Below are 26,810 nucleotides of genomic sequence, written 5' to 3'. Positions count from 1 at the left end.
ACAATCGGCGCCAATTTATTGAAGACTGCCAGGAGATCGATCTGACCAAGCGCTACCACAGGTGCTTTTTTATTGAGGACCGCCAGGGAATCAATCTGTCCATGTTTGTCAGCTATGACATATAACCATCAACCTCTATTCCATCATTATATAATCATCATAATATGTACAACAATACCATGTATGAACCCCAAGTTTTATCTTGAGAGACTTTATCTGCTGTGTATGGCTACATGTTTAGTAAATTCCAATTTAATCAGTATAACAGCGCCATTATGGCCATTCCTTTACTTTACATTACTAAATCATGCTGACAGGTTCTTTCAGAACTATAACAACTTAGTGTAGCACTTTTGGTACAGACCACAGCATCTCTCCAAATTATATATCATAGGGAAGCTCACAACAAGCAGGTAAAGGGTAGAAAAATCCTGCGGAAAATGGGCATCAAAAACGCTACGTATGAAAAAGCCCTTGGAGTGATCTGACAAGTTATTAGATGCAGATATACCACATTCCTATTTAGCAATGTCTAGATACAGATTGTTAGCACATTATTTTTGTAACCAATATTATGGAATAAAAACAAGAAGTAGAATCATCCAGGTACCACATACAAAGTATGTATAACTCTGCATTCAAGTAAATGAATACAGCATAATACTGCATAATGCGTACAATGGCCATAGCATCTCTTTAATGACAGCTAGTAACGTTGCTTGTTTTAACAGAAGTATCACTAAAGTACCAGTTTCTAGTTATAGAAAATAGTTAATTTCTCCTGGTTGGGTACAGTGATATATGTTTTTTCCTTGTCCCAATAATATGATCCTTCTATCATAAAATTGTCCCCTGGTCAAAATCTTCAGAAGTACTCTAGTATAATTCATGCCCGAAAACCCTTAGGCTTTTCCTGTGAATTGGCTGGCAGCAGATGCAGTATCCTAAACTGGCAGCTGTTCCTCGCACAGCAAGCTGCATGCCAACTGCTCTTGTGACTTTAGCCTCAGCATCTTCTCCTGCCTGAAGTCATGGTAAGATCAGGTATAACATAGATGGTACTAAGTATGCAGAAATAAACATCACACACTAACTTACATTGCTAAGAGCGCCATTTGTATGATGAGGGCTTTTAGGATTACCCACATTTCATTTTATTCGGTGCCAACATTCAGATAAAACATGCCCTGGTAATTGTTAGGTTCAGTCTGGATACTTCATTGAAGTTGAACTCTGTTGTAATACTTCTAGTAATTTATTTGCTTTTATAAAACTTGGTATACAAATGGACTCAAGAAATTTCATTTGAACTTGGGAATGATTGGAGATACAAGACAGAACTTTAACAACTATGATTGTACCTCATTGTTGTCTAAAGGTGGCCATACACATTAGATAGAAGTAGATTGCAGGTCGAACAGCCATTGTATATTTTATCTTCTGGTGAATCTTCATTTTACAACAATACCAAACACATTTTAGCCCATATTGGCCATTACAATCATTCATGCTGGCCATATATGTTCAATGATATTGCGCAAGGACAGAAAAATATTTGTGGGAACATTTTTCTTCAAAGAAACACAATTTGCCAACAAAAGGTCTTTCATACAACAAAAGATCTTTACCATCTGAAAAATGTGGGCATAGCTGACTTAATTCAACACCATAATGGTATGTCATCAATCAGCTAAAAATGATAGGCAGACATACCATTGGTGCAACCTATGCACCTATACATGGATCCAAGAGGTAAGGGGGCCCGCTTCCACCTCAAAAGGAAAAAGCAAGCACATAACGGGATGCAATATCATGAGCTTTCCAACTGCAAAAGATCCTTGTACTACTCTTGCACAGAAGCCCTTCTCTGTCTGTCCGCTCCTGCTAAAAACATTTGGTCCTTATTAACTTTTACCCAAAGAAAGTTTATGATAGAAATTGTCAATTTTAATTAACTATAGACTAATGCGTACTGGCACCTGGGGACCTAAGCTTATACAGTACAGACCAAAAGTTTGGACACACCTTCTCATTTAAAGATTTTTCTGTATTTTCATGACTATGAAAATTGTTCATTCACACTGAAGGCATCAAAACTATGAATTAACACATGTGGAATTATATACTTAACAAAATAGTGTGAAACAACTGAAAATATCTCTTATATTCTAGGTTCTTCAAAGTAGCCACCTTTTGCTTTGATGACTGCTTTGCACACTCTTGGCATTCTCTTGATGAGCTTCAAGAGGTAGTCACCGGAAATGGTCTTCCAACAATCTTGAAGGAGTCCCCAGAGATGCTTAGCACTTGTTGGCCCTTTTGCCTTCACTCTGCGGTCCAGCTCACCCCAAACCATCTCGATTGGGTTCAGGTCTGGTGACTGTGGAGGCCAGGTCATCTGGCGTAGCACCCCATCACTCTCCTCCTTGGTCAAATAGCCCTTACACAGCCTGGAGGTGTGTTTGGGGTCATTGTCCTGTTGAAAAATAAATGATGGTCCAACTAAACGCAAACCAGATGGAATAGCATGCCGCTGCAAGATGCTGTGGTAGCCATGCTGGTTCAGTATGCCTTCAATTTTGAATAAATCCGCAACAGTGTCACCAGCAAAGCACCCCCACACCATCACACCTCCTCCTCCATGCATCACGGTGGGAACCAGACATGTAGAGTCCATCCGTTCACCTTTTCTGCATTGCACAAAGACACGGTGGTTGGAACCAAAGATCTCAAATTTGGACTCATCAGACCAAAGCACAGATTTCCACTGGTCTAATGTCCATTCCTTGTGTTCTTTAGCCAAAACAAGTCTCTTCTGCTTGTTGCCTGTCCTTAGCAGTGGTTTCCTAGCAGCTATTTTACCATGAAGGCCTGCTGCACAAAGTCTCCTCTTAACAGTTGTTGAAGAGATGTGTCTGCTGCTAGAACTCTGTGTGGCATTGACCTGGTCTCTAATCTGAGCTGCTGTTAACCTGCAATTTCTGAGGCTGGTGACTCGGATAAACTTATCCTCAGAAACAGAGGTGACACTTGGTCTTCCTTTCCTGGGGCAGTCCTCATGTGAGCCAGTTTCTTTGTAGCGCTTGATGGTTTTTGCAACTGCACTTGGGGACACTTTCAAAGTTTTCCCAATTTTTCGCACTGACTGACCTTCATTTCTTAAAGTAATGATGGCCACTCGTTTTTCTTTACTTAGCTGCTTTTTTCTTGCCATAATACAAATTCTAATAGTCTATTCAGTAGGACTATCAGCTGTGTATCCACCAGACTTCTGCACAACACAACTGATGGTCCCAACCCCATTTAGAAGGCAAGAAATCCCACTTATTAAACCTGACAGGGCACACCTGTGAAGTGAAAACCATTTCCGGTGACTACCTCTTGAAGCTCATCAAGAGAATGCCAAGAGTGTGCAAAGCAGTCATCAAAGCAAAAGGTGGCTACTTTGAAGAACCTAGAATATAAGACATATTTTCAGTTGTTTCACACTTTTTTTGTTAAGTATATAATTCCACATGTGTTAATTCATAGTTTTGATGCCTTCAGTGTGAATGTAAAATTTTCATAGTCATGAAAATACAGAAAAATCTTTAAATGAGAAGGTGTGTCCAAACTTTTGGTCTGTACTGTACATGAAGGGTTCATATCAATGACAAATATAATCTTCAGATCAAGGCACTTCAAATGGGCATCAAAGCTGAATTTACAAGGACTGGTCGTGGCCATTAAACGACCTCTGACTGGCTGCATGTAGGCTGATCAGCCATCGCTTACTTGCCTGTTTAGACCGGCCGACCACACTTCCATGCACACAGAACAATCAATAAGATGGTTCTGTGTGCATAGAACGTAAATGTTCTCGGCAACAGCCAATGTGCTGCCGATAGCGAGCTTAAAAATTATTTCAGAAATAGCCGTGTATCAATTAAAATGTAGCTTTTATTAGTTATTTATATGTAAAAAATGTTAAAGTGCAAGTGCTCACAAAGTACACATAAATGCAAAACAGAAGAGTGATCCACTCATACACTCCTTCTCTCCAGTGTCACACCTAATGTTGATGTTGATGCAGGTGTGACACTGGAGAGAAGGAGTGTATGAGTGGATCACTCTTCTGTTTTGCATTTATGTGTAGTTTGTGAGCACTTGCACTTTAACATTTTTTACATATAAATAAGTTACATTTTAATTGATACATGGCTATTTCAGTTATCAGATATCATATTCTTAATGAGCCCATTTTCTAAATCATAAATATAATTTCATCTGACAAATGAGCGTTTAACTCATTCAATGGGTGATTGACAATCTGTTTAGATAGGTTATTAGGAAATGAACGTGTTCCCGATAATCTGACAGTGTAAGGCTGTGTGCCCACGTAGCGTTTTACAAGCGTTTTTGATGCGGAATTTCCGCAGCGGAAACGCTTGTAAAATGCTTGGTAACCCGCACCCCATGATCCCCAATGGGTTTCCGCAACTTCTATGCACATGCTGCGGATTTTTCCGCAGCGTTTATGCCGCGTTCAAAAATCCGCAGCATGTCATTTAATTTTGCGTTTCCGCAAGCGGAATTGCCTTTGTCCAATGCATAAAAAACGCAAGGCAATTCCGCATGTGGAAAACGCGTGATAAACGCGCGAAAAAAGCGCGATAAACGCGTGCGGAATTCCGCATGCGTTTTTCCGGGAGAGGACTTGCATTTATGCAGCAGAAATTTTCTGCTTCATAAATACAACGTGGGCACATAGCCTTAATGTACTCTAGGACTGCGTCATGTGCAGTCATGCCTTGTTAAGGTCTCCATGACCTGACCTGTGACAAACAACTATCTTATTTTTAGACTGCCAACTTAAGTCACAAAGTGGATTTGTCAGATTTCATACTACAAACTGCACGCTGTAGGGATTCACGCTCTCGGGTAGGCAAACATGCAGTGTTATTGCTTTCATAAAACTCCAAAGGATTCAAAACCAAAAACAGTCTCTTCTGGGCACAAAGGTATCACAGCAAATAAACAGTTAGTTCAGCAGGCACATATAAGTCAGTGCGGGCTCACCCAAACAGATTATAGTCCTTTCTCCAGGAGCAAACTTTATACACTTAAGCGGTACAGTCCTGCCATGTCTCAGCACCACCTTCAGCTTGAGCTCCAGCAGCTTCCAGTCCAAACAGAAGTCTTCAACTTCATCGACAGTTCACACTGAACAGACTGCAGCTTCCAGATGGTTTTCTGCAGCTCCAACACTCAGACTGCTCAGCTTTCCTAGCTGACCCATGCAGTCTCCATTTAGAGAGAGACTCTAGTATGTCTCTCTCCTAACTATATCTGGCTTTGCTACAATGCATAATAATGGTTTTGTTCATATGTGACATTGTTGCAACATTTTTTGCTGAATTTCTTTCTGCAGAAAGAGCTGCTTTTTATAGTACCAGCAAAAGCTATGAGACTTCAGAAATCTTATGCACACGCCTTTTTTTCCTTGACTGAATTTGTGCACTGCAGCGTTTTCGAAAATCTGTAGCACATCAATTCTTTCATGGCTACTTGCAGCATTTTTTCATGGATTGAACCCTAACTAATTTTAGTCAATAAATCTTTGTTCATCTGCGATTTTTTTCTCAGCTTGGATCGGACTGAGAAAAAAATTGCAGCATGCTGTGAGTGCCCGCGTATATCGGACGAGACTCGCAAAAGCAATGGGTGCGAGATTTTTTTTTTTACGCACCCATCTCATAGGAAACCCGACATTTCATCAGCCGAGTACAGTAAAATCACAGTGTGAACCGTCAGAATATAATAGATATAGATAATAGGGTGAGGTGAATGGAGTTCATTGGCTATGAACTCGGCTCACCTTATTGATGTCACTGCGAGGCATTGATGCTGCGCTATCACGCGCAGTTCAGGGTCTCTTCTGGATGCCAGGCTGAACGGTCGCATCATGCCACCATTTAGCAAGGCATCTAGATGTAGCAGAGTGACTTGTCGCCGAACAAATAAATTATTGTCGGACAGGTGAGGAATGTGGTGTTTTATTATTTTGCAATTTTCAATAATAAATGGGTAAAAGACGGGGATCAACCGCCCCAGAAATGGATGCGCCATTTCTGGGGCGGCTGAGGGCTGATGTTCTTAGTCTGGGAGGGGGCCAATATCCATTGCCCCTTCTTAGCCTATTAATATCAGCTCGCAGCTGTCTGCGTAGCATTTGCTGGTTATTATAGAGGTAACCCCACATAATTTTTTTGTGGGGTCCACCTTTTTAATCACCAGTAAAGGCTAAGTACACAGCTGTGAGCTGATATTAATAGCCTGGGACGATCCATGTTTATTACCCCCTTCTAACACTATAAACATAAGCCCCCCAGCTGTCGGCTTTCCCTCAGCTGTTTAAGAATAATATGAAGGACCCCACACCATTTTTTTCTTTAATTCATTTATTTATTAATGAAATACATGTACAGTGATCTACACACGCAAAGCAATGATTATATATTTCTAACTATCTTTAGATATATGTATTTAAGCTTCTTTACTTAGAAAGCTATCTTTAAATGACAAAGAGAATTGCTGTATGTAAAAGCTAATGTTAAAAACGCACTGCATACGGATTGCATACGCATGTCATAAGGATGTCATACTGATGCTTTTTGCTAAAAGTCGCCTTCCACTCGCATGACACTTGTGCGACTTTTCATGAACAACATCGGACCAATTTTATAAATACAGGTGAGTGTGAGCCCTTACACTTAGCATTTTTACTTCCAAGAGTGAAGGTTTTGGCTGCAGAAAAAAATACTGCAAAAATGCCAGATGTGAACGTAGCCTAAAATGAGTCACTCAGAACCTTGTGTCAGAATGGTTGTATAACCCTGGTATAAAAAAATAGCACTTTATACAGTAAATCCAGCTAATATCATGGAGAAAAACTTTTAAAAAGGATTATATAGCCAAAGTAAGTATACCGGCCCCATCAGTTTTAAGAAATCTATTTAATAATGAATTCAGCTTGTATTATGAAATCTTGTAGGAGATCCCCTTTAACTTCAGAAAGACATTCGCAACCTGTGGGATAACAAAAATATTGCTGTCTCTTAAAGGTTTTCTAATATATAATCTCATGAACTAGGTGGACAGATCAGATAATAATGGAGCTAGACAGTACTTTAGCAGTCACACCTTGTTTTCTAGTAGTCAATGTATTATTCTCCATAGACAGAATCCAGGCTTCCATACATTAAAATTTGCACTCTGGTGGATTCATAGGACAACTATGAGTGTTTTACATTTCCATAAGCTTTCAAGCTTATTATCACCAATTTTAAAGGGAGCTATAAAAATATCAATTTACATAAAATAACACTGCACAATAAACAGATTGTTGGCTTTAATAGTTTACCTGTTCAGATACCTCCTCTGTTATCCAGAAAGGGAAACCACTAAATAAAGCCATGCTTCTCAAAAATAGCCTATTGATTTCTCTGCAACATGCAGCTGAACATCCTTTTTTCATAGAATTGGTTTATATATAATGCTATTTATTTTCATGTATTTTCTGTATTTAGCCATAAATGTACACATGTTAATGGGATAGTGGTAAGAAGATAAGAGATATAGATATATAATAGAAGGTAATGGAAGTAGAGATTCTGCAATACACAATACGCCTGCATAAATCGGGATCTGATCTACGATTTGGCAATTTTAGCTTTTAAGCCCCATGGTTTTGGCACTCTTGTGTGTGTCAGTCAAATAAGACATGTTATGTACGTAATATTGTTGAAGGAGTTGTGTAGTGCCTTTTATTTGCACATTGGGTCTTGTGAGATGCATCTCACCAGGCGAGACAGTTACATAATGGTTTTAGTGATGTATTAAAAATAAAGATTCTTGTCATTTACAATAAGAGCTAAGTATGTCTAATATGATTATTTATCGTAATCTAAGACATATCTTTAATCCCCTGAGTCCCAATGCATAATATGTAACCGGGTCCCGACCTACCATTACAGTGGCATGTAAAAGTTTGGGCACCCCTGGTCAAAATTACTGTTATTGTGAACAGTTAAGCAAGTTGAAGATGAAATTATCTCTAAAAGGCCTAAAGTTAAAGATGACACATTTCCTTTGTATTTTAGGCACAAAAAATATATATATTGTAATTTTTTTTCTAATTTTAAAAATGACAAAAAGGAAAATGGGCCAATGCAAAATTTTGGGCACCCTTGGAGATTTGTGTGCTCAGATAGCTTTAACCAACGTTTCAGACCTTAATTAGCCTGTTAGTGTTATGGCTTGTTTACCATCATCGTTAGGAAAGGCCAGGTGATGCAAATTTCCCAGATTTATAAAAACCCAGCCACCTCTAACCTTATGTCAAAAAACAGCAGCCATGGATTATTCTAAGTGGCTGTCTAGCACTCTGAAAATGAAAATGGTGGAGGCCCACAAAGCAGGAGAAGGCTATAAGAAGATAGCAAAGCGTTTTCAAGTTGCCCTTTCCTCTGTTCGAAACGTAATTAAGAAATGGCAGTTAACAGGAACAGTGGAGGTCAAGATAAGGTCTGAAAGACCAAGCAAATTTTCAGTGACAGCTGCTCGTAGGATTGCTAGAGAGGCAAATCAGAACCCCCACTTGACTGCAAAAGGCCTTCAGAAAGATTTAGCAGATTCTGGAGTTGTGGTACATTGTTCTACTGTTCAGAGACACCTGCACAAATATGGCCTTCATGGAAGAGTCATCAGAAGAGAACCTCTCCTGTGTCCTCACCATAAAATTCAGTGTCAGAAGTATGCCAAAGAACGTCTAAACAAGCCTGATGCATTTTGGAAACAAGTCCTGTGGACTGATGAGGTTAAAATAGAACTCTTTGGCCACAATGATCAAACGTATGCGCGGAGAAAAAAGGGTACAAAATTTCAGAAAAAGAACATCTCTCCAACGATTAAGCATGGGGGTGGATCAATCATGCTTTGGGGTTGTGTTGCAGCCAATGGCACGGGAAACATTTCAGGGGTAGAGGGAAGAATGGATTCAATGAAATTTCAACAAATTCTTGATGCAAACATAACACCATCTGTAAAAAGATGCAGGGTAAGGTTTTAATATTAGAGGTTGGGACCATCCCGAACTGGGTACACATTGATGTTGGTGAGATGGCTTCTACACTTTTTTTGATCAAACACGGTGTTTACTAAGTACCCAATGTTATTCATGTGCACTATTGCTTTTACTTATTTACTTACAGCAGGGTATTTATTTATTTTATTTATTTTGTTTCTGTCTTGTGTTTTGTCTGTTTTTCAGTCAGTGTGAATGTGCTTCTATTTTGCATGCATACCAACTTGACTCCAGTTCATTTCTTTTGGCTTACCATCTGTAAAAAAGCTGAAGTTGAAAAAAGGATGGCTTCTACAAATGGATAATGATCCGAAACACACGTCAAAATCCACAATAGACTGCCTCAAAAGGCGCAAGCTGAAGGTTTTACAATGGCCCTCACAGTCTCATGATCTGAACATCATTGAAAATCTGTAGATAGACCTCAAAACAGCAGTGCATGCATAACGACCCAGAAATCTCACAGAACTGGAAGAATTTTCCAAGGAAGAATGGATGAAAATTCCTCAAACAAGTATTGAAAGACTGTTGGCTGGCTACAAAAAGCATTTACAAGCTGTGATACTTTCAAAAGGGGGTGCTACTAGGTACTAACCATAGAGATTGGGAGGACAAATGAGTAGAATGGCATAGAGGAAACTTTATTGTACAAATATTAAAAGACAGTACATCACTTTAGTAACATTGACATATGGATAGGACAAGCGGACATGTAGTCCCTCACATTGCTTATAAATCAGTCTGACCAGAAGGTTCACCCCAAGGGTCAGAAAATGTGCTGAAGTTAAGACAGGGAAAGATACATATAATCAAAATATTTAGGAATCGCTCCCCTGTGGATTATATTATCCCAACAATCCCAAAATTCAGGTTGCACCAGACTCACCCGAATACAGAGGGACCCCAGACCTGAAAAAGGTGGTGCAGGGACAGGTCATGAGGTTAGAAAAAGCCTCGACGCTCGTTTCGCTGGTGTTAGGACCTGGCTTTCTCAAGAGGCCTCTCCTGTTTTTGGCATTTTTTGCCCTAAAAAAAACTGTAAGGCTATGTGCCCACGATGCAGAAATGCTCAGGTTTTTTCCTGAGCGTTTCTGCATCTCCCTGGCAGAAAAAAACACATGCGGATTTTACATGCGTTTTCCTGCCAGGAACATGCGGAAATGGAGCGTTATTCACTGACATTTCCGCATGCAGATTGACAAGCGCTTTCCAAGCGATTAGCATCACTTGGAAAGTGCTTGTGACAACTAGGTCACACTATATAAATCCATGCAAACGGCATGGATTTATATAGTGTGACCCGAGAGAGTGGTTAAAAATAGAAAAATAAATGTATACTTACCCTCCGATGGCCCCCGGTGTCCTGCTCACTCCGTTCTCCCTTGCCGACAGCGGTGGATTGAAAGACCTGCCAACGTCAGCGTCGCGTGACCCGTCACAAGACTCTGATGTCAGCGCAGGTCCTTCAATCCACCGGGAAGCAAGGAGGAGTGCAGCGCGGGCCGCCAGAAGGTAAATATACATTTATTTATTATGTTATTCTTTTTTTACAGATTTTTTAATGGTACCTGGGTGTGGATGAGACTCTCCTCTCATCTACACTCGGGTACAATCCGCACATTAGAACGCGCCAATTACGCAAGTACAGATGCAGTCTTGCGGAATTGGCACGTTCTAATGCAAGTCAATGGCGGCGAAGACGCAGCACTTCCGCAAAATAATTGGTAGTGCTGCGTTTTTTTCCGCAATGATAATCCGCAGAGGAAATTTCCGCAGCATGTGCATAGCACATGCGGATTATCATTGGGGAACATTGCTGCCCTTCTACCATGCGTTTTTAATGCATTTCCGCAGCTGCAGAAGCGCATTAAAAACGCATCGTGGGCACACAGCCTAATAGTGTCTCCCTGACTGGTCAGACACCAATATATCTGTTTAAAAGAGCCTAGTGTACGCCACATAACTATAACTGTGGTTTTGCAGTTCCACGGGTCAAATCTCTGTATTATCCTGTTTTTGGCATTTTTTGCCGTAAAAAAAACTGTAATAGTGTCTCCCTGACTGGTCAGACACCAATATATCTGTCTAAAAGAGTCTGGTGTATGCCACATAACTATAACTGTGGTTTTGCAGTTCCACGGGTCAAATCTCTGTATTATCCTGCTTTTGGCATTTTTTGCCGTAAAAAACAACTGTAATAGTATCTCCCTGACTGGTCAGACACCAATATATCTGTTTAAAAGAGTCTAGTGTACGCCACATAACTATAACTGTGGTTTTGCAGTTCCACGGGTCAAATCTCTGTATTATCCACTTTTGAGTCTTTTTTACGTAAAAAAAACAGTTTGAGTGTGTCGCTGGTATACGCCAGTAAATTAGAACTGTGGTTTTGCAGTTCCACGGTTCAAATCTCTGTATTATCCAGCTTTTGGCCTGTTTTACGTAAAAAAAAACAGTAATAGTGTCTCCCTGTCTGTTCAGTCACAAATATATCTGTTTAAAAGATTCTGGTGTAGGCCAGACAAATAGAACTGTGGTTTTCCTCTTCCACAGTTCTAATCTCCTTTTTATTACCCTTTTTCCATTGATAGTGCGAGTGTAAGCTATTTTACTTCATTTACAATGGGCAAGGCGCGTGGCAAGGGACGTGGAACTGGACGTTCTGGTGATGGTGCGTGTAGAGGACGGGGCCGTGGCCAAGGTGAAAATGTGCCACAACCAACAGCCACATCTTCTCGCTCCCACTTCTTGACCGAATTACTAGGGAAGCACACTACAACACCAGTATTGCGAACTGATCAGTGTGAACAGGTTATTAATTGGATAGCAGATAATACTTCCAGTTACCTGGGCACCACCACTTCCGGTCTGTCTTCCACACGGTCAAGTTTTAGTAGCCGTGAGTCTCGACCGCATACTCTTCCTCACCCTGATGCTCCTTCCTCCCACCATGCCGAGTGTCATCAGACAGCAACTGATCCCACACTTGGACACTCTGAAGAGCTGTTCACTGGTCCATTTCCATATTTGGGCCCCTCGCCAGCTCCGCTTGAAGTGGTGGAAGAGGAGATCCCATGTAGCGATGCCCAAATATTTGAACAGCCACGACCACAGGAAGTCGATGCTGGCAATTTGTCACAAGAGGTGGACGATGACGAGACACAATTGCCAGGAAGTGAGGAAGAGGATCGTGGTGCGCAAGGGGAAGAGGAGGAGGTGGTGGATGATCTAGTAACTGACCCAACGTGGCAGGAGGACACGCAGAGCGCTGGTATCATGCGCTGTAGACGGTAGTACCTGTACAACTGTCATACCGTTGGTTCAGTGTGGGTGGCCTGAGGACAGGGGGGGGGGAGGAGGAGGAGAGCATGGTCAGTCGTCATCTTGGTGAGGACACGGAAGTCTTGCCCATTACCAGTCTGGCACGCATGGCTGACTTTATGTTACGCTGCCTTAACCGTGACCCTCGCGTTGTCAAAATGTTGGGTGACAGTCATTACTGGTTGGTGACTCTTTTAGACCCCCGCTACAAGGAGAACTTTCACTCTCTTATTCCTGAGGTGGAGAGGTCTACAAAAATGGGGCAGTACCAGAAGGCCCTTGCTGCAGAACTGTTAAAATAAATTCCCATCTGAACACGCTAGCGGCAGAGGTCACAGTTCGTTGCCCAACCAAGGAGTACAGGCGAGAGAGACGCAACTCCAATCCAGCAGAGGCAGGGGAACACTGTCAACGTTCTGGGACAGTTTTCTGAGACCCGCCCAGCTTACAGGCCCTGAGGCGCGTGGTACTCTCTCACAAGGAGTGGAAAGTTTCAAAAGATGGTGAGGGAGAACCTTGCCGACTGTACCAGCGTCCTCCGTGATTCCTCTGTGCCTTTTAATTTTTGGGTATCCAAGTTGGACACTTGGAATGAACTCGCTCTGTATGCCTTGGAGGTCCTGGACTGCCCTGCCGCTAGCGTGTTATCGGAGCGTGTTTTTAGTGCCGCTGGGGGAATTATAACAGATAAGCGCCTGTCAACTGACAATGCTGACAAGCTGACCCTTATCAAAATGAACAAGGGCTGGATTGGGCCAGACTTCTCATCACCACCAAATGACAGCAGAGTAACATAAAGTCAAATCCACTGTGTTATTTCGGGAGGTGTATTCCCATGCACCGCTTCACACCCACAAATAGGTATACGCTTCCTCATTTCGGCTGTATTTTGCTCTTCTCCTTATCCTCAGCCTCCACCACCACTATACCACCAGGGTGACCTTGGTCCGTGTTGCCAGCATTGCAAGTTCCTCCGTCCTAACTTTTGGCAGCTTTTGCTTGGAAGGCATAGGCAAAGACTATGGGAGACCCACTCCCCAATAATGGGAATAATGTTTTTAAGATGCTGTACTGCATGGCTCTTCCAAGGGGCATTTAAACCGTCTTGTTAAGCTACTGCAACCTCCACGTCTCTTCCAAGGGGCATTAAAACCGTCTTGTTAAGCTACTACGACCTCCACCACTTTTCCCAGGGGCATTGATATTGTCTTTTTATTCCACTGCGACCTCCACGTCTCTTCCAAGGGGCATTAAAACTGTCTTGTTAAGCTACTGCAACCTCCACGTCTCTTCCAAGGGGCATTAAAACCGTCTTGTTAAGCTACTGCGACCTCCACCACTTTTCCCAGGGGCATTGATATTGTCTTTTTATTCCACTGCGACCTCCACGTCTCTTCCAAGGGGCATTAAAACCATCTTGTTAAGCTACTGCAACCTCCACTTCTCTTCCAAGGGGCATTAAAACCGTCTTATTAAGCTACTGCGACCTCCACCACTTTTCCCAGGGGCATTGATATTGTCTTTTTATTCCACTGCAACCTCCACGTCTCTTCCAAGGGGCATTAAAACCGTCTTGTTAAGCTACTGCGACCTCCACCACTTTTCCCAGGGGCATTGATATTGTCTTTTTATTCCACTGTGACCTCCACGTCTCTTCCAAGGGGCATTAAAATGGTCTTGTTAAGCTACTGTGACCTCCACCACTTTTCCCAGGGGCATTGATATTGTCTTTTTATTCCACTGCGACCTCCACATGTCTTCCAAGGGGCATTAAAACCGTCTTGTTAAGCTACAGCGACCTCCACCACTTTTCCCAGGGGTATAGATATTGTCTTTTAATTCCACTGTGACCTCCACGTCTCTTCCAAGGGACATTAAAACCGTCTTGTTAAGCTACTGCGACCTCCACCACTTTTCCCAGGGGCATTGATATTGTCTTTTTATTCCACTGCGACCTCCACGTCTCTTCCAAGGGGAATTTAAACCATCTTGTTAAGCTACTGCAACCTCCACGTCTCTTCCAAGGGGCATTAAAACCGTCTTATTAAGCTACTGCGACCTCCACCACTTTTCCCAGGGGCATTGATATTGTCTTTTTATTCCACTGCAACCTCCACGTCTCTTCCAAGCGGCATTAAAACCGTCTTGTTAAGCTACTGCGACCTCCACCACTTTTCCCAGGGGCATTGATATTGTCTTTTTATTCCACTGTGACCTCCACGTCTCTTCCAAGGGGCATTAAAACCGTCTTGTTAAAATACTGCAACCGCCACGTCTCTTCCAAGGGGCATTAAAACCGTCTTGTTAAGCTACTGTGACCTCCACCACTTTTCCCAGGGGCATTGATATTGTCTTTTTATTCCACTGCGACCTCCACATGTCTTCCAAGGGGCATTAAAACCGTCTTGTTAAGCTACAGCGACCTCCACCACTTTTCCCAGGGGTATTGATATTGTCTTTTTATTCCACTGTGACCTCCACGTCTCTTCCAAGGGACATTAAAACCGTCTTGTTAAGCTACTGCGACCTCCACCACTTTTCCCAGGGGCATTGATACTGTCTTTTTATTCCACTACGACCTCCACGTCTCTTCCAAGGGGCATTAAAACCGTCTTGTTAAGCTACTGCGACCTCCACCACTTTCCCAAGGGGCATTGATATTGTCTTTTTATTCCACTGCGACCTCCACCATTCTTCCAACGGGCATTGCATTTCCTCCTAATTTTAGTCTGCTTTTGCTTTTCAATGCATAGGCGAACACTAAGGGAGACCCACTCCCCAATAATGGGTAGAAGGTTTTTAGTATGCTGTAATCCACATCTGTTTCAAGGGGCATTGCAGTTCCTCATAATTTTTGGAAAGCCTTCCATTCACTGCTTAGGCCAACAGTGCACAGGAGACCCAGTTGCTATAAATGGAAAAAAACGTTTAGTTAAGGTCTGACCTCATTGTCACTTCCAAAGGGCATTGGAGTGCCTCGAAATTTTTGTTAGGCATTGCACTCACTGCATGCCCTATAACTGTGTAGCCGAACCGCTCCTTTTGGTACAGAAACATATCCTACAAGACATGTGTGGTTGACTGGCCTGATATTGATGTGAATGGTCCCTGTTCCTCCTGCTCCTTCTCCTTTGCCACCACCTCATCCATCATTCATCACCTGAAGCTTTGTTTTAACGGGAGTCATAGAACTGGGATAGTAGCAGGAAAACATCCAGCAATCTGAGGAGGAGGTAGGATATGCGCCAAAACGCTGACCACCTCAGGCCTAGCCGCTACTACATACATGAGCTTGCATTCCAAGAAAACAAAGCAGACGCTAACTTCTATCATCATCATCATGCTCCTCACCTTGGCACTCTCAACTCCCCTGATGGAGAAGCCAGGGCCCACCGGAGGAGTCTGGTTCTCTGGTGGGCTCTTCCAATGCTGCCCTAAAGCAGGCCAGGCTAAGAAAAGTGTGGGGGAAGTTCATCAGACAAATAGGGGCGGCTGGGGACCGTTTATGGACACCCGGCCGCCGTCTGGGGGCTGGGGACCGAGCGTGGAAACCCGGCCACCGGGGGGCTGGGGACTGAGTATGGATACCAGGCCGCCGACGCAGCCATGACATGGTGGCCGGCGTCTGCCTCCACATGCCTAAAAGGCCCAATTTCAAGTGCAAGCAAGCTAGCATTATGGTATTGCAGCCTGGGGGTTGGTGGGTGGCAGGTTGCACACTTACGCTTGCATTGCAAGGAATGGGGGAGGTACTATTGAACACTGCCCTGGGACAAGGACTTGCACGGGGACAGTTGCAAGTCTGCATCTTCTGATGCGGCAAGGATCACTTCTGATGGGCACACTTTTAGGCAGTGACCTGGGTGTCAGAGATGCTTCCAGGGGTCTTCCCCATGCTGTTCTCATGTCTTTTCAGCACTGTATGCATGTGTCGCACAGCACATGGCCAGATGAGGTTGTAAAATGTTAAAATGACATTTCCCGGTGAATGCATTTGTCACGGTTGAAAGCTATACAAAAGTGCAAAAACGCATAAAAAATACTACTTGTGAACATAGCCCAAGGTGTGGAGGAGTATTTTTGTTTTTGGTTATTTATTTTACCTTATACACAAGTCTTTACTCTGGAAAGGAAGTTCCTTAACATATTTCACAGGAAAACCGTTTCAGTTTCGTTTTTGAACGTTTTCTTCTGAGCCTGTAAAAGTGGCTTAATACCTCTGACCACGTTGTTGACAGCAGTGACCTGGGGGTCAGAAATGCTTCCTGGGGCGATGCCCATGCTGTCCCCAAGTCTTTTGAGCACTGTCACTATCGTTTTGGGCACTTTTTAGGCTTTCCACAGACTGCCGGGGGTGCCGCCGCAAAAATGCTCGGGTCTCCCATAGACTAACATTGGGCTCGTTGCTCGGGTCGAGCACCCGAGTATCATGGTGAGCTCGGCCCGAGCTTCGAGCACCCGAGCATTTTAGTGCTCGCTCAACACTAATTATAACCTTCGGTGCTGCTCACATGTCCGTGTTTTTACAAGGACCGTGTGTCCGTGTAAACCACATGGAGACATGTCCGTCTTTTACTGACAGCACCGATGACAAGGGTCAATAGAAGTCTGCATAGAACAAGTATAGCACACGGATGGCATCCATGTGCCGTCCGTGTACTGTACATATTTAACATTGCAAAGTATTGGAGAAGCTTTGGAATTGATTTTTCTTAAGCCATACTGGAAAAAACTGATGTCACACAGATGGCACACTGATCCAAAACACTGATGGCACACTGATGCATGTCACTGATGGCACACTGATCCAAAACACTGATGGCACACTGATCCAAAACACTGATGGCACACTGATCCATGTCACTGATGGCACACTGATCCAAAACACTGATGGCACACTGATCCAAAACACTGATGGCACATTGATCCAAAACACTGATGGCACACTGATCCAAAACACTGATGGCACACCGATCCAAAACACTGATGTCACACCGATCCAAAACACTGATGACACACTGATCCAAATCACTGATGGCACACTGATCCAAATCATTGATGGCGCACTGATCCAAATCACTGATGGCACACTGATCCAAATCACTGATGGCGGACTGATCCAAATCACTGATGTCGCACTGATCCAAATCATTGATGGCACACTGATCAAAAACACTGATGGCACACTGATCCAAATCATTGATGGCACACTGATGCAAAACACTTATGGCACTCATAGGAAACACAAGAGCGCTTGGTCTGGTGAGCGCTCCTATGTATGAGAGAGTCGGGGGAATATCTATCAGGCGTGCAATCAGCCGAGCCATCGTTTGGAGGGTTTTAATTTTCTGCATGTAAAAGTCAGTGAAAACATATTGCAAAAACTTTACTAGAGACAAAAATAAAGTATTAATAATAATAATAATAATAATAATAATACTAGACACTTAGCTTGTAATGCTACATTTAAAAAAAAAAAAGTGAATATAATGGTACAAAATAAAGATATTTTATTACTGTTGACCAATGGCTTAATTAGAGCGTGAAGTATATTCATGAAGAACTCCCACTATGTAGTTGTTGCCAATGATGCCAATAATAATTTAGATACTGATTGACAATGCTGCCAGTTACTATCAAGTTGTTTTGTTACCTGAAGTTGTCAGCGTCAGTTCAGTATCAGAGGGGTCTCTCGGGGCTGCCCCCTTCTATGTGTATCATGTACCTTTACGGACTTTCCTCTCACCACAAGCTCAGCACACTTCTGCTACTCCTGAAAACACAAGCTGAATTATTAAATGTAAGCACACAATCAGATGTCACAGGCCAGGGGACTGCAGGGAGAGCAGCTAATCTTCCCTTCCTATTTCTCCCTGCGTTCCTCCACCTCTTGAATTCATGGTGTAGGATTATGGGAGATGCTCTCTTTATCTAGGTTGCAAACAGGACACGCAAGGAATATTTGCACCCCCAAATTGGAGAGATTAGGACATATTTGTCGAGGATTGGGGAGTTTTATCGCGTGTGACAGCAGCTGCTGGTTAATATTCATGAGATGGATAAGTGGGGAAGAGCAGGCCTGACAGGTTTGTATGGGGGGGAGTAAAACTGTATCAGGGAAATTAACCAGAAGAATACTTACATAGGGAAGGAGAAGAGAGAAAAACAGAAGAGGGGTCTGTGATGCAGAAAGATGGAGCGAGTACAAGCCAAAGAGGAAAGGAGATAAAGAAGGGACAATAGACATGAGTACAAATATTTACTTATTAATTCTCACCAGACACTTTACAATTAGGTAATAAATGAAAAAAGCATGATGGAGGAAGTAAACTGATGGCGTACTAGTGCTGGAATATTCCAATGTGGTTGTGCTGGTCTAATTCACTAATCATGGGTTTTGGTTGTAAATGTACATTGAAATCTGTGAACAATTGACTTGTATTTGACAGCACTGTGACGTGTCATAAATAATAATTCACAAGGAGCGCCGTCGAGCATCCTAGATGTGGTGGATTTTCTGCAGATGATCAAGCAAGGATGAAATTGGTCAAATCGTTCTGGGTAATCATCTTGTTTATGAGACATTCAGTCATTTTGGGACAATTATGCTGTGATCAAAAATGATCATATCATTTTTAAGAGAAATCATGTCTATGGCCAATGTAAATTGCATTAATAAGCTAAAAGCTATTTACTGATTGGTCATTATCCCTCAGTGAAATAAGTGGTTCAATGAAAGGAAATGCCAACAAGAAATAGCAGAGGACAAGGTATTAATAAAATATTAAAATCATCTTTATTATTACATTCTTTAAAAAAATTAGCTTAATTTAAAAAAATATATATGGTAATAATAATAAAGATTATTTCAATTTTTTATTAAAACATTGTCATGCACTATTTTTGATGACCAGCCAAGGTAAAGTAGACAGTTGAAGGCTTATATTATCAGGCGGGGAAGATCCATGGATATTGGGCCCTTCCACGCCTAAAAATACCAGCCTGCAGCCTCCTCAGGATTGGCGCATCCATTAAATGCACCAATTCTGGCATTTGCCTGGCTCTTCCTAATTTCCCTGGTGTGGTGGCAATTGGGATAATGGTATTGGGGTTCATGTCAGCTGTGATTTGTCAAAAATCTCAACTGGCATCAAGCCCTGGGGCTAGTAATGGAGAGGTGTCTATCAGACACCCCCATTACTAACCCAGTAATCCAAAAAACACACACACACACACACACACACACACACAAAAAAAAACCTTTATTTGAATAAAGACTCCCCTACACTATTTCTCGTTCATCAATTTATTGAAAAAAAAAATTCCATGCAGGTCCGCCATAATCCACCGAATCCAATGTAGTCCAGAAATGGATACCTGAAAAACATAAAACGAGAGAAATAAACACAAGAGACTGTCTCTTGTTCACCAATTAATTAGCAAAAATGTTCCCATGAAGCTCTGATGTAGTCCATGTTAAGGCCCTGTCACACTAAGCGAGATCGCTAGCGAGATCGCTGCTGAGTCACAAGTTTTGTGACGCAACAGCGACCTCAGTAGCAATCTCGCTACGTTTGACTCATTTGGACCATTTTTTGATCGTTGAGGTCCCGCTGGGTAGCATGCATCGGTGCGTTTGACACCTTACCAACGACCTAGTTGGCGACTCAGAACTGAGACACATAGGCGTGCATTTGCGTTGCCTTTTCCGCGCCACCTCAGCTCCGATTGGTGGTCGCTACTGCGTTCTGATTGGGCGGCCTTGCCTAAAAGAAGGCAACATAGTAGCGCTTCCGTCCTTTGTTCCTGACCGCGTGCTGGTTTGCAGATAGTAGTAGAGTTCTCCGGGCTGTGACTCCACATCGATTTATCTGTTGTTCAACGGTTCTTCTGGCACCTGGTCAGGAACAAAGGATGGAAGCGCTACTATGTTGCCTTCTTAAGGCCGCCAATCAGAACGCAGTAGCGACCACCAATCGGAGCTGAGGGGGCACGGAAAAGGCAATGCAAATGCACGCCTGTGTGACTACAGCGTCACACAGTACGTCTCTCATCGAGGTCTGAATCGTCAGAGTAGCTGCTATGAGACAGGGTCCCAACGACCGCCGACATCGTTATACAGGTCGCTACAGGTCACCGTATCGTTGCAGCGTCGTTGGGAAGATATGACTGTTTGACATCTCACCAGCGACCACATAGCGACACAGCAACGATCCCTGCCAGGTCGTATCGTTGTCGGGATCGCTGTAGCGTCGCTAAGTGCAACGGTACCTTTACCTGAATCTGTCTCCAGTGACTGTGAATGGCAGTAAAGTTCCTGCTACTCACAGGCGTCGGGTAATGGCGACATTAGCTGACTATCTTAGCCTGAATAGCGTGCAGAAGCATTTCATGGTGACTCTGGATAATGAGAGGACGTCACAGCTCACAGTTTAGCCATAGAGATAGGGAGAAAAAACAGTGAAAAAAAATGTACAGATAGTGTGTGACAGCACAGCAGTGAAAAAGATTAAAATGTATGTAAAAGAGAATAATGTTATACAGTTTTCAGTGCAACTGGGGGCTGTGGAGTGATTATAGTGAAGAATTGTATTTGATGCCTCAAACAGAGAGTCCCTGGTCACTTTTCCTTAATGCAGCACTATATAAAGGTTGGGTCAAGAAAAACAAAACTCAGTTATTTGCTGGAAAGAAATAATGCTCATGATCAGTTAAGCATGCATAGAGTTGTTCAAAGAATATGAATGAATATTGGACCCACATCCCATTTACCCACAGCTGTACACTAAATGCTAATCTTTAAATAATGAAGTTGTTGCTGCAGAACATGTGAATTTTCTGCATACAGTGCCAAAATTCTGTAAATTACCCCTCCTTGTCAGAAGGAACCACACTTTATCGAGCATAATGTATTACGACTGGTCCAAATGGCCATCTACAACGATATCTAGGGCCCAACTGCAACATGCCACATCCTTCTGTTTATGTCCCTCTTTTATCTCTTCCACAATTGATACTTTATTGCTTGAGTTGAAGCTATTTCAGTCCACGTTGACATGATATTCTGCTGATGTGCATCTATTGGGATCATTTTCATGTTGATTTCCCCAGGATTCTTGCATTCCTCTCCTGGAGGTCTTCAACAACGTTAGGTTTTCAAACATGAGGCTGTCTACATTTTTGGCATTGCCCTCAGGCTATATGTTACACCACTTCAGCACCAAACTACCATATATACTTATTTTTGCTACAAAGGGAAGATCTGGAAATTTACCAGCAAGACAGTCCTGTGTTTCTGTGAATGAGCATGTATGTAAATAGGACTCCACTATCGCCATCTTTTGTTGAGCCAAAAACGCCATGTTGGACACACTCACGGTACTACTGACTTATGCCTAGACTACCACTAGGCTTGGATGGGTGGATACAGTGGACTCATTAAATTCTTAAACTGTTCTGGTGAAAGGAAAGCTGAGAACTGACTAGTTACAAAGACGGTGGTAATGTGCAGTAGCATTCATGAACTATACTAATATCCCTGTACAAACCACACAAGGGAATCAGGGCTCTGTTTTCATGGCCCACCCTGTATGTTTGCAGCTTGTCATTACCATACATTTTAGTTTGACATTCTATCCAAATATAGTCATTTCCTAAAAGTCCAAAAACTCTTAAGCAAGTGTTACAAGTACATAAAAAAGAACCAGACCACAATGTATTGACTGTCCATTGATTTTACAAATCCCAGTGCTGGCAGACTTACCTTACAGATGTCATAAGAAGTAGTCAACTGAATTCACAAATAGAACCGGCTTTAATATTAACTGAAAGCATTCAAGCAAATAAAATCTAAATTTATTTTTACCATAGTTAAAGCAGTAGCATCTAGTTTTATGCCTATGGCTATATTCCAGCCAATGAACCAGTGGTAGATATCCTGCCTGTATTATGGCCCGTTAAAGAGAATGTATAATCTTACGGTGTGAATAAAGTTTTGATGTAAAACATATAAATGTTAGGCAACAATTTTTTTTATGTTTTTAATGTTTTATGTTACTGTGTACAGTACTGTGCAAAAGTTTTAGACAGATGTGGTAAAAACTCTTGCAAAGTTAGAATGCTGTAAAGATAGAAGTATTAATAGTTTATTAGTATCAAATAACCAAATGGAAAGTGAATGATCAAAAGAGAAATCTAAATCAAATGAATATTTGGTGTGATCCTTTTACCTTCAAAACACCATCAATTATTCTAAGTACACTTACACATAGTTTTTGAAGGAACTCAGCAGGGACGTTGTTCCAAATATTTTGGAGAACTAACCACAGATCTTCTGTGGATATAAGCTTGGACAAATCCTTCTATTTCTTCATGTAATCCTACACAGTCTCGATGATATTGATATCAGGGCTCTGTAGGGGCCAAATAATCATTTACAGACTCCTTGTTTTACTCTACGATGAAAATACTTAAAGACATTGATTGTATATTTGGGCTTGTTGTCCTGTTAAGGAATAAATTTGTAGCCAATCAGATGCCCCCCTGATGGTGTTACTGTCACGGGTTTACTGCGGCAGAGAGGAGCCAGAAGACCGTGGTGTCTGATTCCACATACTCGTGCACTGATTAGAAGCACTTCACCATCATATAAAATGGTGCAGGTTTCTGCTAGCAGTGCAGAGGTGAAATCTTTTCAGTTGAGAGTCTCTGAAGATTTCCTGCTTTGATGATCTCAGCTGTTCAGTGTTGGCCACTCCCCTCAGCTATTTATACTCACATCTGTCAATCAGGTTTGCCAGTGTTAGTTTTATGCTGCCTGGTTCTGGAGTTGGAGGTGTTTGTTGAGGAGGTGTTTGGAGTGTTGATCTAAAGACTGTTGCTTGGTGATTTGTCTGTGTGCTTATCCTCATCCTCTCCTATTTGGTTTTTCCTTCCTATTACTTCCTAGTGTTTCACTCTGTTGTTTGTAAGTGCATATTTGTATGATTGGTATTTTTATTTATCCCTGTACATCTTCCCTTGTTAGTTTGGTTTGTGTATTCTTATATACAACTACTCCCCACTTCCCTGGGTGGGGGAGGGCTGATTCACAAGCTCAGCAAGGTACGTGGCCCTAGTTTCTTCACCATTAGAAGTAATCTGGGGAGCAGAGATATCTAGGGCGCCCCTAGCTTTAGGGATAGGTAAGGAGCCTCTAGCCCTGGGATATCAAACTACAGTGTCTTGTGTTACATGATGGATAAGTATCTACCTGTATTTCTCAGCATTGAGTACACCAAAAAATGGGCAACTTTGATGAGCATAGACAAAGTGGTCGGTCAAGGAAACTAAAAGTGAGAAACGACACCTCATGAATAAAGACTGACTACAATCTGCATCATCATGCATTAGTATGTTTTACGTGTATATTTTTAAAACGATGCCCACTTAAATAATTTTATTCATCTATGCCATCCATGTTTTCAGTTACAAGCAACTAACCTGCTACTGCAATAGTGTCAGACTGAGGTTGAGGAAGGCCCCATAACAAAAAATTGGGTGGGATTACTGGAAACTACAATGGAATTTAATGTATAAGTAACTTAAAGGAGACTTTTTAGGGATTTAAAAAATATAAAATATAAACTTTACAATATATTCTGATTGCCTCATATTTACTACTTTAAATTAGTGAATGATGATATCTTACAACAAAGTTGTTGTCCACTTTCTGGAAAGTGGACCACAAATGCTGTGAAATAGCTAAAATAACTAACAGACCATGTACTCACCCTCCCTGGGTCCAGCATCAGCTCTCCAATGCTTCTCCAGTCACAGTGTTTTGGCTGCAGCGGTGACGTCATGTCGACAGCGCACATTACTGCTGTAGCCAATCACTGAGCTCAGTGGCTGTGGCAAGGTAGAAGGCAACAGTCACTGAGCTTACTGATTTGGGGCAAAAGGGAGTGGGATCTGAACTTTTGTGTTGTTTTTTATTATTTTCATATTTTACATTTTTTTTTACATTTCTTACTGTATTTAATAGTCTGAGCTTTTGCTGAGTTTTTGATACTGCAGAATTTCTGCACCTATTATTTAAATTAGGTTACTTGCGTTTTTCATAGCATTTTTGTGTACGGTTTTTAACATGTGTTTTTATCGCATTTTTGACGCTCAGCTTTTGTCTCTTGTTGGTGTGTTATGCTTTAATTAAAGCTGCTTTGTTTTTGATACTTCCTGATATTTGGCTTTGACAAAACTTTATTGACATACCTACGCACTAAAAACGCATGTGCGTTTTTTACCTGCGGAATTTCCGCACCTAATGCAAGTCTATGGGGAAATTCTGCACAGAAAACTCAGGGTACTCGCAAGAGAAATTGACATTTTGCGGATTTTAAACATGCAGAGATAATCTTATAAATGTGCCCCTGCTGTGTACTGTGTAATGGCTGTGTCTGACCGTGCAGGAACATGGTCTGATCATACCACAGCTCCTGGGCAGGGGAGGAGGCAAAAGAGTATACAGACATTAGAGTACGAGATCACAGCTGATTCTTTCTTTGAAATAAAACATTTTTTAAAAACAGGCAGGGAAATGTTTTACCTCCCAAAAAGAATCAGCTGTGATCCCGTGCTGTAATGTCTGTATACTCTTTTGCTTCCTCCCCTGTCCAGGAGATGCGGTATGATCAGACTGTGTTCTGTATACAGTCAGACACAGCCATTACACAGGGAACATTTATAAGATTATCTCCGCACAGGAACATTGTATTTAAACACATCCAATTGTGGAAGTTATTATTATTCCAAGATCTATTGATTAAATTCAACTTTCATTCGTGGGAAAACCCCTTAACCCCTTAACAACGCTTGCCGTATTAGTACGCACATTTGCGTACCCCCGGTTCAGTGAGGGCTCCGGCGGTGAGCCCACACTGAACCGAGCACATGTCAGCTGATTCTTACAGCTGACATGTGCCCGCAACAGCCGCGGGTGGAATCGCGATCCACCCGCGGCTGTTAACATGTTAAATGCCGCTGTCAATCTCCGACAGCGGCATTTAACGCGCGCTTCCGGGTAGCGCGTCATAAGCCCCGCCCATCGGCGACCCCGTCACGTGATCGCGGGTCACCGATGGGTGGGCATGACAACCCAGGGTCTGCAGCAGATGCCTGTGGTTGTCATGATCTGGTCACTATGAGCGCCACCTAGTGGTCGGCGCTCATAGCACAGGACCATTTCTGCTGCATGCAGGGGATCTGGTGGTCCCCTGTATGTAGCAGAGACGATCGGACAGTTGCTGCTTCTAGTCTCCTATGGAGACTATTAAACATGCAAAAAGTACAAAAAAAAGTTTTTAAAAATATAAAAAAAACTAAAAAAATATAAAAGTTTAAATCACCCCCCTTTCGCCCCATTCAAAATAAAATATCTAAAAAAAAACCCTACATAGACATATTTGGTATCGCCGCATTCAGAATCGCCCGATATATCAATATAAAAAAAGAATTAATCCGATCGTTAAACAGCGTAACGAGAATAAAATTCTAAACGCCAGAATTACGTTTTTTAGTCGCCGCAAAATTGCAATAAAATGCAATAACGGGTGATCAAAACATCGGATCTCCCCAAAATGTTATCAATAAAAACGTCAGCCCGTCGCGCAAAAAATAAGCCCTCACCCAGCCCCAGATCACGAAAAATGGAGACGCTACAGGTCTCGGAAAATGGTGCTATTTTTTTTTTTTTTACCAAATTTTGGAATTTTTTTTCACCACTTAAATATAAAAGAACCTATACATGTTTGGTGTCTATGAACTCGTAATGCCCTGTAGAATAAGAAGGGTTGGTCCGTTTTAGCATTCAGTGAACGTGGTAAAAAAAATAAATAAAAAACAACTGTGGTATTGCACTTTTTTTGCAATTTTACCGCACTTGGAATTTTATTCCCGTTTTCCCGTACATGATATGGTAAAACTAGTAATGGCGTTGAAAAGTACAACTCGTCCCACAAAAAATAAGCCCTCACATGGCCATATTGACCAAAAAATAAAAACGCTATGGCTCTGGGAACAAGGGGAGCAAAAAACGAAAATGCAAAAACGGAAAATGCTCCGGGGCTTAAGGGGTTAAAATAACAAATAACTTTCTGTCTATGGATATGTTACATCTGTTCTCTGCAGAAAACATTCCTTAAGGGTTTGCCCATTTTAATATACTGTTTTCCATTGGGGTGCAGACCTATAAAATAACAAATGGAGCTGTTACACACTTTGGGGAGAAAAGTGCTCCTACTCCACTCTACTCTGTTCTTTGTTGTTAAGCTGCAGCTGTGACATCATGTCTATAAAGCATAATTGACCGCTGCAGCCAATCACTGTG

Source organism: Phyllobates terribilis, unplaced genomic scaffold (genome assembly GCF_046119375.1).
Source record: "Phyllobates terribilis strain yellow unplaced genomic scaffold, ASM4611937v1 Scaffold_1__5_contigs__length_1240528914, whole genome shotgun sequence".
Lineage (NCBI taxonomy): Eukaryota > Metazoa > Chordata > Amphibia > Anura > Dendrobatidae > Phyllobates > Phyllobates terribilis.
This window is presented reverse-complemented; position numbering follows the sequence as displayed.